The sequence below is a fragment of the Centrocercus urophasianus genome, unplaced genomic scaffold (genome assembly GCF_019232065.1).
Source record: "Centrocercus urophasianus isolate 14NV4802_14NV808 unplaced genomic scaffold, USGS_Curo_1.0 seq_17, whole genome shotgun sequence".
Taxonomy (NCBI): Eukaryota; Metazoa; Chordata; class Aves; order Galliformes; family Phasianidae; genus Centrocercus; species Centrocercus urophasianus.
Window position 1 is genome coordinate 13548926 of NW_024884722.1, and position 12154 is coordinate 13561079.

At 36.2% G+C, this 12154-nt stretch overlaps 1 protein-coding gene across 4 annotated transcripts in view; it reads left to right on the top strand.

Annotated features, from left to right (window-relative positions):
* LOC122160220 (adhesion G protein-coupled receptor A3-like) overlaps positions 1-12154 on the top strand; it is a 252456-nt gene that overhangs the window by 43889 nt on the left and 196413 nt on the right. The gene's annotated exons all lie outside the window — the stretch shown is intronic.

Consider the following 12154-nt stretch of genomic DNA (forward strand, 5'->3'; position numbering starts at 1 on the left):
AGCTACGGCTAACTGTCTGAACAGTCTCCATTTTAAAAAAAATAATAAAAAAATTATACGGTTACAGGTGTTACATTTAATATTGGGAATATTAAATGGTATGGAATGAACAGCATTTATGTTGTATATTATATAGTCGCTGGTGAACTTTCAGTTTAAGAATGATTGGATGTTTATAAGGATGTTTGCAAATATTGAGGAAATCTAGAGTAAGGGATAGAATTACAAATCAGTAAATTAAATCCTAAGATATTACAAGTTGTGTTTAGAAATAAAAAAAAATATTTCCTCTGTATTTTTCTTTTTTCTGTGTTTAATTTGCATTTCTACGCATCTTCTGACATGGGAACTTCAAACAAATATGTGTATGGATTCATAATGAATAAAACTTGAATATGCTGTATCTTAGCAATAGTACTGAGCATGTACTCTTAAAATGTATATTAATCACCTGTTAGGGAAATACTTTCAACCTGAAGAGACACTCCAGACATTATTGAGAACAATAACAAAACAAAATGCCTTGAGTGTGTGCAGCCTTAAGTATCATCACCATCTAAACCCTAGTTTTATGGTATTGACTTTTTTTTATACAACACTGCCGATGAAATGAGTCTCGTCTCTGTATATGCTGACTGCTATTTGACCATGACGTTAATACAAAATCCATAAGTTGTCCTTGAAGGCTAGGAGTGACATTCTCATCAGATTCAGATGCTCTGTTGCTCGTTGTCTGTCCATATGCACTTCTCATAAATACCTACAGTAGCCCAGTTTAATCTGAGGGGTTAGAAATGGCTTGGTTAGTCTTCTAAGAGGTGGAAACAGTGAGTGTGAATGAACTACCTCTGGATGAGTGCCCCTAACGCTTAGACAGAGGTTTCCCCACTGTATTCTCCTTGTATACAAGCCACTTCAGAGTGCTTAAGATGGAGGACCATAGCAGCAACTGCTGGCATTTTTCATGGATCATCAAAGTGGACCAAAAGAATTTTTATTCCTTGCCTTAAAGGTGAGATGCAGAATCCTATGAAATGTATTAGCAGGAAAATCCAGTTGAGGTGATGTTCAGTTCACAAGATCACGTGGTTAGAGGTTTGGATGTGCTGGAGTTAAGTCACATTCATTCAATTTAGGTTTGCACTCCTTGTGGTCTTACTGGGAACAGAAGGTTAGGGAAGTGAATGCCACAGATACAAGAATCATGCATGTCAGTCATTCTTTCGTGGTTACTGGGAACCAGAAAAGCATTAGTTCATGTGGGTGATGAAGTAATTTAACATCCAACTTGAAGACTTTAGAGTTCAATATTAAATTTTGCGTTCCAAGACGTATCGCAACAGGATTTGGATTACAGAAATGCTAGTCCTCCCAAGCTCTGGTAATTTCCCAGAAATGTGTTGCCCAAGTGAGAAGCCTTGCTGAGCAGTTGCATAAAATGAAGAATTCTAGTTTGAAATCACTGAGAAGCATTAGTTGTTTACACTTGAACTGACTGTTCTAAGAGTAAGGCAGTAGCTATTTATCTAAAGACCATGGTAGGTTGTCCTGTATTGTGCATGAAGCACGTTATTTATTTTAGTTGTTGTTATTATTATTGTAGTTGGATCTTGTCTTATTTGTTTTTTTCCAGGCTTCTCAAAATACGTTTTTTAAGCATAGCATTAATATAAGTTTTCTATTTCAAATTGTATTCATTTGTATTACTGCTGTAAAAGAAAATCTGATACTAGCTTCTATGGTGATACAACCAGCTAGGGAAAAAGAAAACCAACACAACACAGATTTGAGTATACAGTTATTTCCCTTGTGGTAGTAGAAATATATTAATAAAGTATTAGTAAATACATTATTATTAAAATTAAAACATTTAATATCTTCTATACTAAAGATTATATAAGTAAAAATTATCAGAGTATGCTTATGAAATATTAGCTCTTTTACTGGAAAGCTTATAAAAATGCTTTGAAAAACCCTATTTCACAAAGGGTGTTCTTTCTGTATTCTGTGAGCGTGACCAGTGACTCACAAGAGTGCTCAGTAGAGATGGCAGACTCTCTCAGCACTCAGCTCAAGTTTTCTGAAACCCTTGTGCTCATTTGTGAGTCAACCTTTACAAATGTGTTTTAGCATCTGGATCATGATGCACCTCTGTGCCTCTGGGTTTACTTTGTAGTCTAACTAAAAAGAGGTGAATACTATTACTTAAATACCACGTGGGAATAGAAACTTTCTGAAAACTTAGGTTTTGTAGTACTGTACTCAGTTATATTAGACTTTGACTACTCCCTTTGTTTTGGATGAAAATCAGAAGCCTGGGTAGAAAAATAAACTTTTTTGAAGCAAATGTGGTAAGCAAAGTGTTAACACCTTGAAGCCATTTCTGTGGTACACCCTATGGAGATGGCTTCATATCTGGGGAGCTCAGAGTTCAGTTTGGATTTGAAGCTTGGGGCAAAGACTTGCCAACTTGTAATGGTTTCAGTTTCAGTGCCTTCTTTGTTGGTATTCAGTGTCTTTATTCTTATGAGATGCACTGATCTGAGCAGGACAGCATCTGTTATTACAGTCAAGTAAGTTTTTCGCATGCTTTGAGTACCACAAGGGAATGGCAAAGCAAGTTTTCCAAGCCATGAAACAGGTGCTCCTTTTAGGTAAGTCTCAGACTCAGAGGCTTTCATTTAAGTAAGCATGATTTTGGAGGACCTGAATAACTGAGTGTCTATATCGTTTGTATATAGTTCGGTGCTTAAAAAAAATATTCTGTAAATTGAAACAAGATATAAAATAGAAAAATTTCCATTATAATTTGGTTATTTCTTCTAATTTTTATTTTTAACTCATTGCCTATAGGAATAACCATTACTATCACCCAAGGAATCGCAGGTTAGTGCAGATTACCACATTACTAGGATGTACTGTATCATGGCATTGTATTGCATGGATCCTGCTCCAACAGTGTAGAGCAAATGAATATTATGAATAACAGTAGTGGCAAATTTCTTTATGCTTGATAATACCTGGCCTCTAAAAACTTTTCTGGAAAATGTTGTTGTCCCCAGAATCATGAAGAGGACTACAATTGAGACTATTGGGCCAGATGTTCCAGCTATGCTGGACCCAAAGTTGAGGTCTATGCTATGAAATTAAATGTTTTCCCCTCATCCTGATGTCAGTTGGCACAAAAGAATGTGCAGCAAGCTGTTAACCACACTATTCTTGTTCTTATTCTCCTCAACTTTGCCTGGATAGCTTGTTTTGTGCTGACCCCCGTGCTACCTCTAGCAGATGCCAATCTGTTGTGGCTTCCAGTCCCCTGTGTGCTCACTAGGATTGATCTTGTAGTTATGAATTTTTTTTAAATGGGTGTACGAGGTCTCTCTCTCTCTGTTTCGTAACAGAATGTACGGTTTTATGAAGTTTACAGAAGCATAATTACCTCTGGGACTGCTGCTACGTTGTCCCATGTGGCTGAAAGTCTTTATCAGGTTCAGAAGTTATTTGGAGAGAATCAACAAACAAAAATAAAGAAATGTACACAAACAGAACATGGTTGCATAAGCGACGTTTCCTTGGGAAATCACGATGGAAGATCACTATGCAAGATTACACATATTTTTCACAGTTGACCCAGAACAAAAGCATGTCAGACAGTAAGACTTCAAGTTTCAGTAAAACTATCATTGTTACATTTTTCCTAATACTCCTGGACATGTTTCTAGACAAAGAAAAATTCCACTGAAATATTTTTAAGATTTAAAAAAAAAAATTTTAACTGTATAGACCAGTTCACACACTGATTGTGCCTTCATTAAGTGTTGTGGTATTATCAGGCTACCAACTAAGCAGCCAAGTGTTGTCCTATTTACTACTAGATAAGACTGAATAAAACCTTAGTTTTGATAGATTGCAGTACAATTACTTTCTGCAATTCTGTATTGTGCTATGCAACTGAAGTAATAGCACATTAACTTGAGGGAATGAAAGAGCAGGAAAGGCAAACACAATGAATTAGATCATAGGAAGAAAAACACTTTGTTTAACAGCTCTTGCAAAAATATGGTATTTGGTTATTCTTCAGCAAAGCTCAAGTGATGACAGGTCAAAGTATAAAGGTTTTACATTTCAGTATTCTGAAGTGCTTCTCAGAATGTAAAATTTACATTCTCTAAATTCCTGGCCACTGCTTTTTTCCTGCCTATACATGTAAAATGTGCATGTATACATGCAGAAACAGAGATGTGCATCTTTGACTCTGTGAAGGATTGGAAGAATGTTTAAAGAAATGCTGTAACAATTTGGGTTTCAACAAAATTAACAAATTAAATTTTGAATTACTTGTTGTTTCTTTTTTTGAAATCTTTTAAAAATAGGTAAAGACTAATTATTACAAGTTAGTATTTTGCAATGACATTCAGGATTCCATTGCAAAAGTCTTTTTTTTTTTTTTTTTCTGAAGAGCTTGCAGCTAAGAGGCTTGACTGTAACTTCATGTAAACATGTTGCATAGAGTGGACTAATTAATCTTGGAGACCTCTGATAACCACATTAATTCATCTCAAATACAGCTTAGCCATGTTCTGAGAAATGCTGTGACGTTACTCAGGGAGAGGGTGTTTTAATATGCATTTCTTAGAGCTCTCTGTTGTGCAAGTAGTCACAGCATGACTGAAACTATTCACTTTTATTTATTTATTTGGAGAAATAAGAAGGGAAATCAGTACAGATTTCTTTCAAGCAGCTGAAGTCTTGACATTTTTTGTTTTTCAAATCCCGCATGGATTTAGTGAATTCTCTTGTTCCAGTTGACAACCACAAACAAAAAGCTTGTTTTTTTTTTTATACTCACCTTTGGTATTCTAGAAGAATAAAAATATAAATGCTTCAGCAATTATTTTTCCTTGTCTAGCAATGCATTGGGGAAACAAGCAATTCTTCATTTTTAATTTCTTATTGTGTTGGCTTGTTGTAATTGTTTGCAACAATCTCATTATGCTAAAAAGCTAGATGAAGTGGTTGAGTATATCCCAGCAGATGAGGAAGGTCAGGAACAGTTATTTGGAATGATGTTTCTCCTGCTGTACTTTGTGTAATCTCTCTAAACTGGGCTGAGAACGGTTCCTGTTCCTCTCTGTGTTCATTGAACTTGAGTTACCCTTTAAGACTCAGTGTATGATTGAGAGATGACTACAGTGTTGTTAACTGAGCAGAGCGGTAAAGGACAATTCTCATTCAACATTTATTACTTTTTATTCGTTTAAAAATAAAAGAAAGCAAAAGCTAAGCTATTACATTGGAGAGGGGAAAGGGACAACAGGAAAACCCACCATTGCTTCTGAGTTCTCCAAACTTCAGTCATTATGTCTTAATGTGCAGTATCAATGAGAGATGATTTAGTGTCACACCAGGAATTATGAAACTTGTTATTGTTAGCATGACTGTCAGAAACAGAAGAGTTAGAAATTAAAAAACTGTACCACTCTCTTTCTAATAGGCACAGGTACTGTAAGTCTTACAAGCATGATGTGCCTGTCAGGGTACTTGTAATGCAATCTGACAGAAAGATAATGGATTTTTTTCCTCTGGTTAATTATTATTTTCCAGCACAAAGTCACAATATAGACTACTAAACATCATATGTTTCATATTGTTGTGGATGAGACTACTCTGTATGCATATCTGTAAAAAGCCTCTACAGCACAGCACTGAGAACAAGCAGTGTTTTCAAGGGAGTCAATGCTTCCTTTTGGATATTACAGTGCTATTGAAAAACAGTAGCAATTAACTCTAGAAAAACTGGTTAGTGAAGTCAGTGCCATAGCTCTAGTTCAAGATGTCCAAAATCAAGTGTGATTTCCATCTTTTTTTCTATCTTTAGATTGTTGCTGACTTGTGTTCAGTGTTCATTTCTCTGGATCTCAAATAAATTTTCCCTCTGATAAAAAGAGTATGGTCTACCAGGCCATGTCTGTACTCTTATTTCTGGGCTTCAGAGTGAGATGTGGAGCTTGTCACCACTCATTTGCTGCTAGGAATTTATACCATGCTAAACAGGCTGCTGGGATTGCGTTCTTCCACTCCTGGCAGTGAACTATAGTTTCAGCCTGGGCACAGAACTGCCAGCTGCTAGTATATGTGCTATCTTAACGGTATTTAAGACATCCGTAGTTTCTCAGGCTTAATTGCTATGCTTGTAAGATTTTGCATTTCTTTTTCCCTAACAACACACTTCTGTTGGAAATGCCACATGCCAGTATAAAAACATTTCCTAGGGATGCAGCAATTTAAGGAACATCTTTGTCAAATGTGTCAGTACTTCATTTCAAGTATGTACTGTTTTGTTTCCACATAGAGAACCTTTTTGAAGTGATAAAGCTGAACTATATGACGAAGGACTGAAGCAAGCTGTGCACCTTTTCTATAAAGAAATGACATGTTAATTGTTGGAGAAAAACTAGAAGTGCAGTTTAAGGGCAGTTTGTGTGCAGTCATGTTGCAGCATGCTGGAAGCCAAGTTGGCGAGGATTGATGTTAGCTGGGAATGACTGAGTTGGTCTTACCAAGTGAGCTGAGAGCTAAGTTGCTAGAAGTCCTCTGTTTAGTATTTCATGGTTGTGATTCCTCAGCTGTAAGCTGTTGCTTATGTGGATGGAATAATACTTTCAGACTTGAAAAAGTATTGCAATATGTCTTGTACTTACATGTAATGTGCTCACTAGCATTTTTACTGTTCACGTGACCAAAACTGGTTGTCTCATTTGGTCACACCTGGACATAAAATGTGAGAGACCACAGGCTCTGAACAGGAACATCTGCCCTGTGTACCAGTAAAAAGCTCTGAACTCTATTCTTCCCCTGAGAGCTCTTGGGCTATACTGAATCACTTGGTTTTTTTTTCTCTGTATCTCTGACTGGATATCAAATGGTAGATGTTTCTCACTTGCTTAGTCACAGAAAAAGAATAATGTATAAAACATATTCTCCTTCGGAAGCTTAACTGTGCAGACTTGTGAGGTCTCTGATGAGGACCTGCTGTTGCTTGCTCACATCACAGTAGTACATAAATCTGCCAAGGGCAGGCATTGGCCTTTGGATATCATAGCCATCAAAATTTTTTGGAATGCCTGCAGAAAGCATAGCTTATTCTCTAGCTCTGTACTTGACCAAGAATCTTTGAGATGATAAAATTAAAAAAAAAAAGAAAAAGAAAAAGAAGAAATTAATGAATGAACTGCATTTATGCCAATTGAGTTTTAAAACTCAAAACAAACAAACTAAATAACCCAAAAGCAAAACAGGAGTAAGTTGTCTAAAATAGTTAGGAAAGCTGATGTAATGTTACAGCTGTGGGCAGTTTCTCTTTCCACTTCTTAATATAGACACAATTGATTAGTTGGCTGTAGCATAGTGCTGCGTATGTCAAGTAGGTACAAAATGGTTGTTCTCACGAGAAAATTGCATGCAGACTTAGCACATGATAAGCTGTCTTGCGTTAACACAAATTACCTCGTTCTTGAAATGGAAAGTGACTGGGAGAGCTATAGAGGATGTTTGTGTAGTCTGAGCTATGCACATATTCAGTGGAAAAAAAGGAATTACAAAATTCCTCCATGGTCTACTTTAGGAAGTGTTTTGTTGAAAGGAACATTGTGCTGGAATAAAAATGTGGATTTGTATTGTCCTGGGTACTGAATGAATAAACTGAAATTATTCTACACAATGATACTGAGCTTCATCTCATAGAAATAAGCAATTTTAGTTAAAAATAAGCCACTGGAGTTAGCATAATGCAATAAACTTGTCGAAGCATAAATAAAATGTTTTTATCATGCTTTTATAACCCAGAAAACTGCCAGAGGGGCAGCTTGAAACTCTTCGTAACAATTCATTTTTATGAAAAAATCTGGAAGATGCTACATCAGGAAAAATGATTTTAGTTGTAGGTTATCAAGGAAAAAAAAATAAAGTAAAAAGCATGCCCCCTCAACCATTCCTGTAATGCTTTTGCTACAATGCTGTAATTACTGGCCAACGAAAGAAAATTTTACCACTGATGTACGCTCCCCAAACACATGGTGCATTGGTTATTTTCAGTGAGTATTCTATTTCTTTATGTTCAATATTCATGTTGTTGTCAGTGCAAAGGAAGTTAATGCTTTTTAAAAGACCTTAAAGACATGCATTTCAGCTGAAATGAGAATTTCAAGTACACTGTGTTCAGAACAAAGCAGTGTTTTCTGTACTGTGTCAGCAGCTAAGTTGAGCATTTGATAGCTTTTCCCCCTTTGTACCATTAATTGCTTGTAGGTATTTCTGAGAAGTGCTGGTGCCTCACAAGGGACAATTCTCCCAGCTGAGTGAAGTTTGAGTACTGTATTAAGCTTTCCTACTGTACAGAGTTATTTGAGCTCAAAAAATATTTAGGAATGTGAGAGCAGAAATTGCAGGCAGGCTGTTTCCAGGGATAAGAAGAAAATTTGTTCAGTGCTCCCTGTCATAATGTATGCCATAAACCATGCTGTTAATTGCTTTCCAGCACTCCATTAAGAACTCTGAAACGTCAGTTCAAAATAATGTCTCTTAAAATTATAATGTGTCAGGGAAGATGAAGTCATCATGTCATATATTTTTTTCTTTTTTTTTTTTTTTTTATGTTTCTTTGCCATTGGAACACATAAATCCTTATCAGTCCAAACCTGGCAGTTCCTTTGACCACAGCATGGGCACCAACATTTTTTCAGTGCCTTACCAGTTCAGGTTGCCGGCATGTAATGTGTGTGTAATGTGTGTAATACTTCCTCTCTTGGCCTTTTTTGGCATTTTAACAAAAAGGAGGAGTGGAGAGGAACCTCCAAAAGCCATGTCCTACATCGAGTAAAAAGTGACATGTTGCTGCTGAACATTGCAGTGCCAAGAGGCGTCTGCAGTAAAGATGCAAAGATTCATGTCACAAATTGTGTTTTTTAACTTCAGCAAACCCCAGCCAGGCACAGAATTCCTTCTGTAGCAACTTCAGAGTTTTGAGCAAATAATTTAAGGGCTGCTGCAAATCTTTTTTTTCTTTTTTTTTTTTTTTTTTTTTTCCCCTGTATTAGCTACACTCTTCTGCATTACTTTTCCATTTTTAATATGTATCTTAATGGCCTACCCATGTTATTTTATAGGACTGTTATCCTTTAATTTAAACAAATTCCTTTCTCATTGTGGTGTTCACCACTAATAAACAATGCTGTAATATTTACTTTCTTTGGCAAAGCAAACCCAAACTAGGCTAATCTCAATGACATCATGAGAGTAACTATGAAGTGTTTATATTTATGGGCACAAAGCCTAAAATGTATCTAAAAGTGACACTCTTATCTGATTTATTTTGTATCCAATCACAATATATTATTTTTTTGATAGTCTAGCAAGTGGATTTATATCCCATTTATTGAATACTTGGACAAGAAAAAATTCAGCTTGGTTTAACATCTGAAAGTTATGCTCATATTGTGAAGCTCATGTATAGCTGAATAAAAGGAAAAACCCTTCTTGAGTACCCACATGCAGAAAATACTCTCTGGAAATTCATTGGGATATTCAGGCTTAGAAGATCTATATAAAGTATAAAGCTGCTTTCTCTGGTCTTGTGTAATAGTGCTGACCAAATTGTCATTTAAGCCTTAGGAAACTTGAAAGCTCTCTACTGATGACATTGAATTGATTTCTACTTTCCTCCTTATTGTTCTGTTTTCCCTGAATGCTGAAGTTCCCTGAATGGGGGAAGTTTTTCTTTCCGCTGTCTCTAAAATTGTAAATTTGGTAAATGAAACTTACTTATTCTTTTATTTATTGGAACTGTCATCTGCATAGAGATAGAGGGTAAAATACAAACCTTTGTCTCCCAGTTTCCATGTGTTCAGGTGTGTAGGTAGAGGTTTGTAATGAGCACTTTGTAGTTTACGTAAATCAAATGAAATGGTTTTTCTTCCAAAGCAGAAATAGACATCTCATTTATTTACCTTTATCCTGTTGGCTCTGTTACTCCTCAGCAGCTGCTCCATGGTTTCATACACCTGCCTGCTCATGTATTCTCTTACTGTCAGAGGACAAAATTCACCTTAGCTAATAGCTTTGACATAGTTTCTCCTTCATTCATCCATTTCCTATTTTTTCCACTCACCTTGTCCTAATTTATGCTAAGTAGTGATAATGAAAGGAAAATCATTTAGCCTTGAGTAAAAGAAGTGTGTTGAAGTCATAAATAGAAGAGTGGAGGATGCGTGTAAAATGTCAGAAGGCACCTGCCTGTTTGGAAGGGGTTAGCAACAGCGCATGTGGAAATGATCTTTATACAAGCTTTCTTCTTTCACTAATACTGACATAATGAAATTTCTGGTCTTTCAGCCTCTGTTCTCAATCACTGTGCTAACGGATGTATGTACTAAATTTTTATTTCCTAATTTCAAATCTCTGCTCTGTGGTAAATCCCAGTGCTTCTCTGATTTATTATTACTTTTCTTTAAGTGTAATATTCATTTCTTAGGCATGTGATTCCTGTGAGATCATTTAAAAAACAATTGTCATTGGTTACCGTATTTTTGTCCTCACATTGTTATGAGTACTTATTCATGTACCGAGACAGGTACTTTATTCTTGCATTAAATAACTGAATAATTATTTAAACAGATATGTAAGTGTGCATGAAGTCCTGTATTATCTCTTAGTTTTGGCTCATTTTACGTACATCCACTAAAACATTGTAGTGTGAAAATTCCTCAGTAAAACAATGGAGCTCTCATTCTTACATGAATGAACTAAGCCAAGTTATATCTTCAGCCTGCCTAATGCCTCTCAGTATCCCTTGTCTTTACCTCATGCTATGGAGATGCAGTTCCCTAATGCTCCCCTCTTTCACAGGAACTGCCGGTGTTTTCTCCCAAACGTGAAGCTGGCATGAGGCTGAGCAGCCATTTTGTTAGCAAGCATTCTAGAAAGAAAGGTAGCTTCCAGCTGAGAAGTGAAGCCATCTCTCTGGATGAGGTCTACACAGAACATAATACTGTAATTTACCACATAAGTCTACTGAGCTTGTGAAGCTAAGCACATGCCAGCAATCAGAGCATGAACTCTTCAGGACTCTGGGCTCATGCCAACATATGCAAAAGCCCCTACAAGCATGTCGTTGTCAGTGTTGTTGTTACTTCAGCTTGTGGAACTTGCGACCACATGGTCTGCCACACTTTCTTTTGCTGAGCAAACCCACCAAATATCTTTCTTCAAACATTTGGTGTGATGGCTGAGCTTTAACAGAATAAATCTTTAGGGTTTCTGATAAACCGTAGAGAATTAACTGTGAGATTATTTATTTTAATGCTTGCATGTTTCAGAGGTTGTAAATCTGTAATGAAATTGCTGGTGGTTCATCATGAAGTCCCATTTGTATCCTTTTTCTTTTTTTTTCTTTTTTGTTAAATTAGTTTCTTATACAAGTAGATATGGATACTGTTTTCTTCAATTTGATTTGTAGGAAACTTAAATCTTCTAAGATACCTGTGAAGGGTAAACAGCATTTGGTGTTCCACAGTCAGACTTCCATGAAGAAAACTTTCTGAAACCAAAGCTTTTCTGATGACCTATCTAAGTCACTGTGTAGTTCAAGAACATTTAAAAGATGATATATGAAAAACAAACTCTAATGAGATGTGGTGAGTCAGCAGAAGGCAGACAGGATCATGCAAGGTACTGCATCCTTGGCCTTGAAGAATGAGTGAAAGAACCTTTTATACTAGCTTACAGATTTTACTGTCAAGCTGTAGTAATAGGCCAATGTAAAAGGAGCAATCTATTTGCAAGCTGAACCAAAACTTTAATTTCTTCTTTCATTACAGAGATAGCAGCATACCTGGCCAATTCCTATTGATCTTGACTTTGTGAACAATTATTTAAATGCGTGATTATCTTGATAATATTACCTCTAGCTTCATTGCTCATGAGCCAATGTTCTGATATTAAGAATAGAACAAATCATCAAGAATTTCTACCGCACAGCTACACATGAGTGCACTGTTTGCATCACTCACTAGAATGAATTCAGGTTAGCTAAATATGAGCTCATAGATGACAATAATACTGCCAGTTTGGCAGTATTTATTCTAGATGTGATTACCGT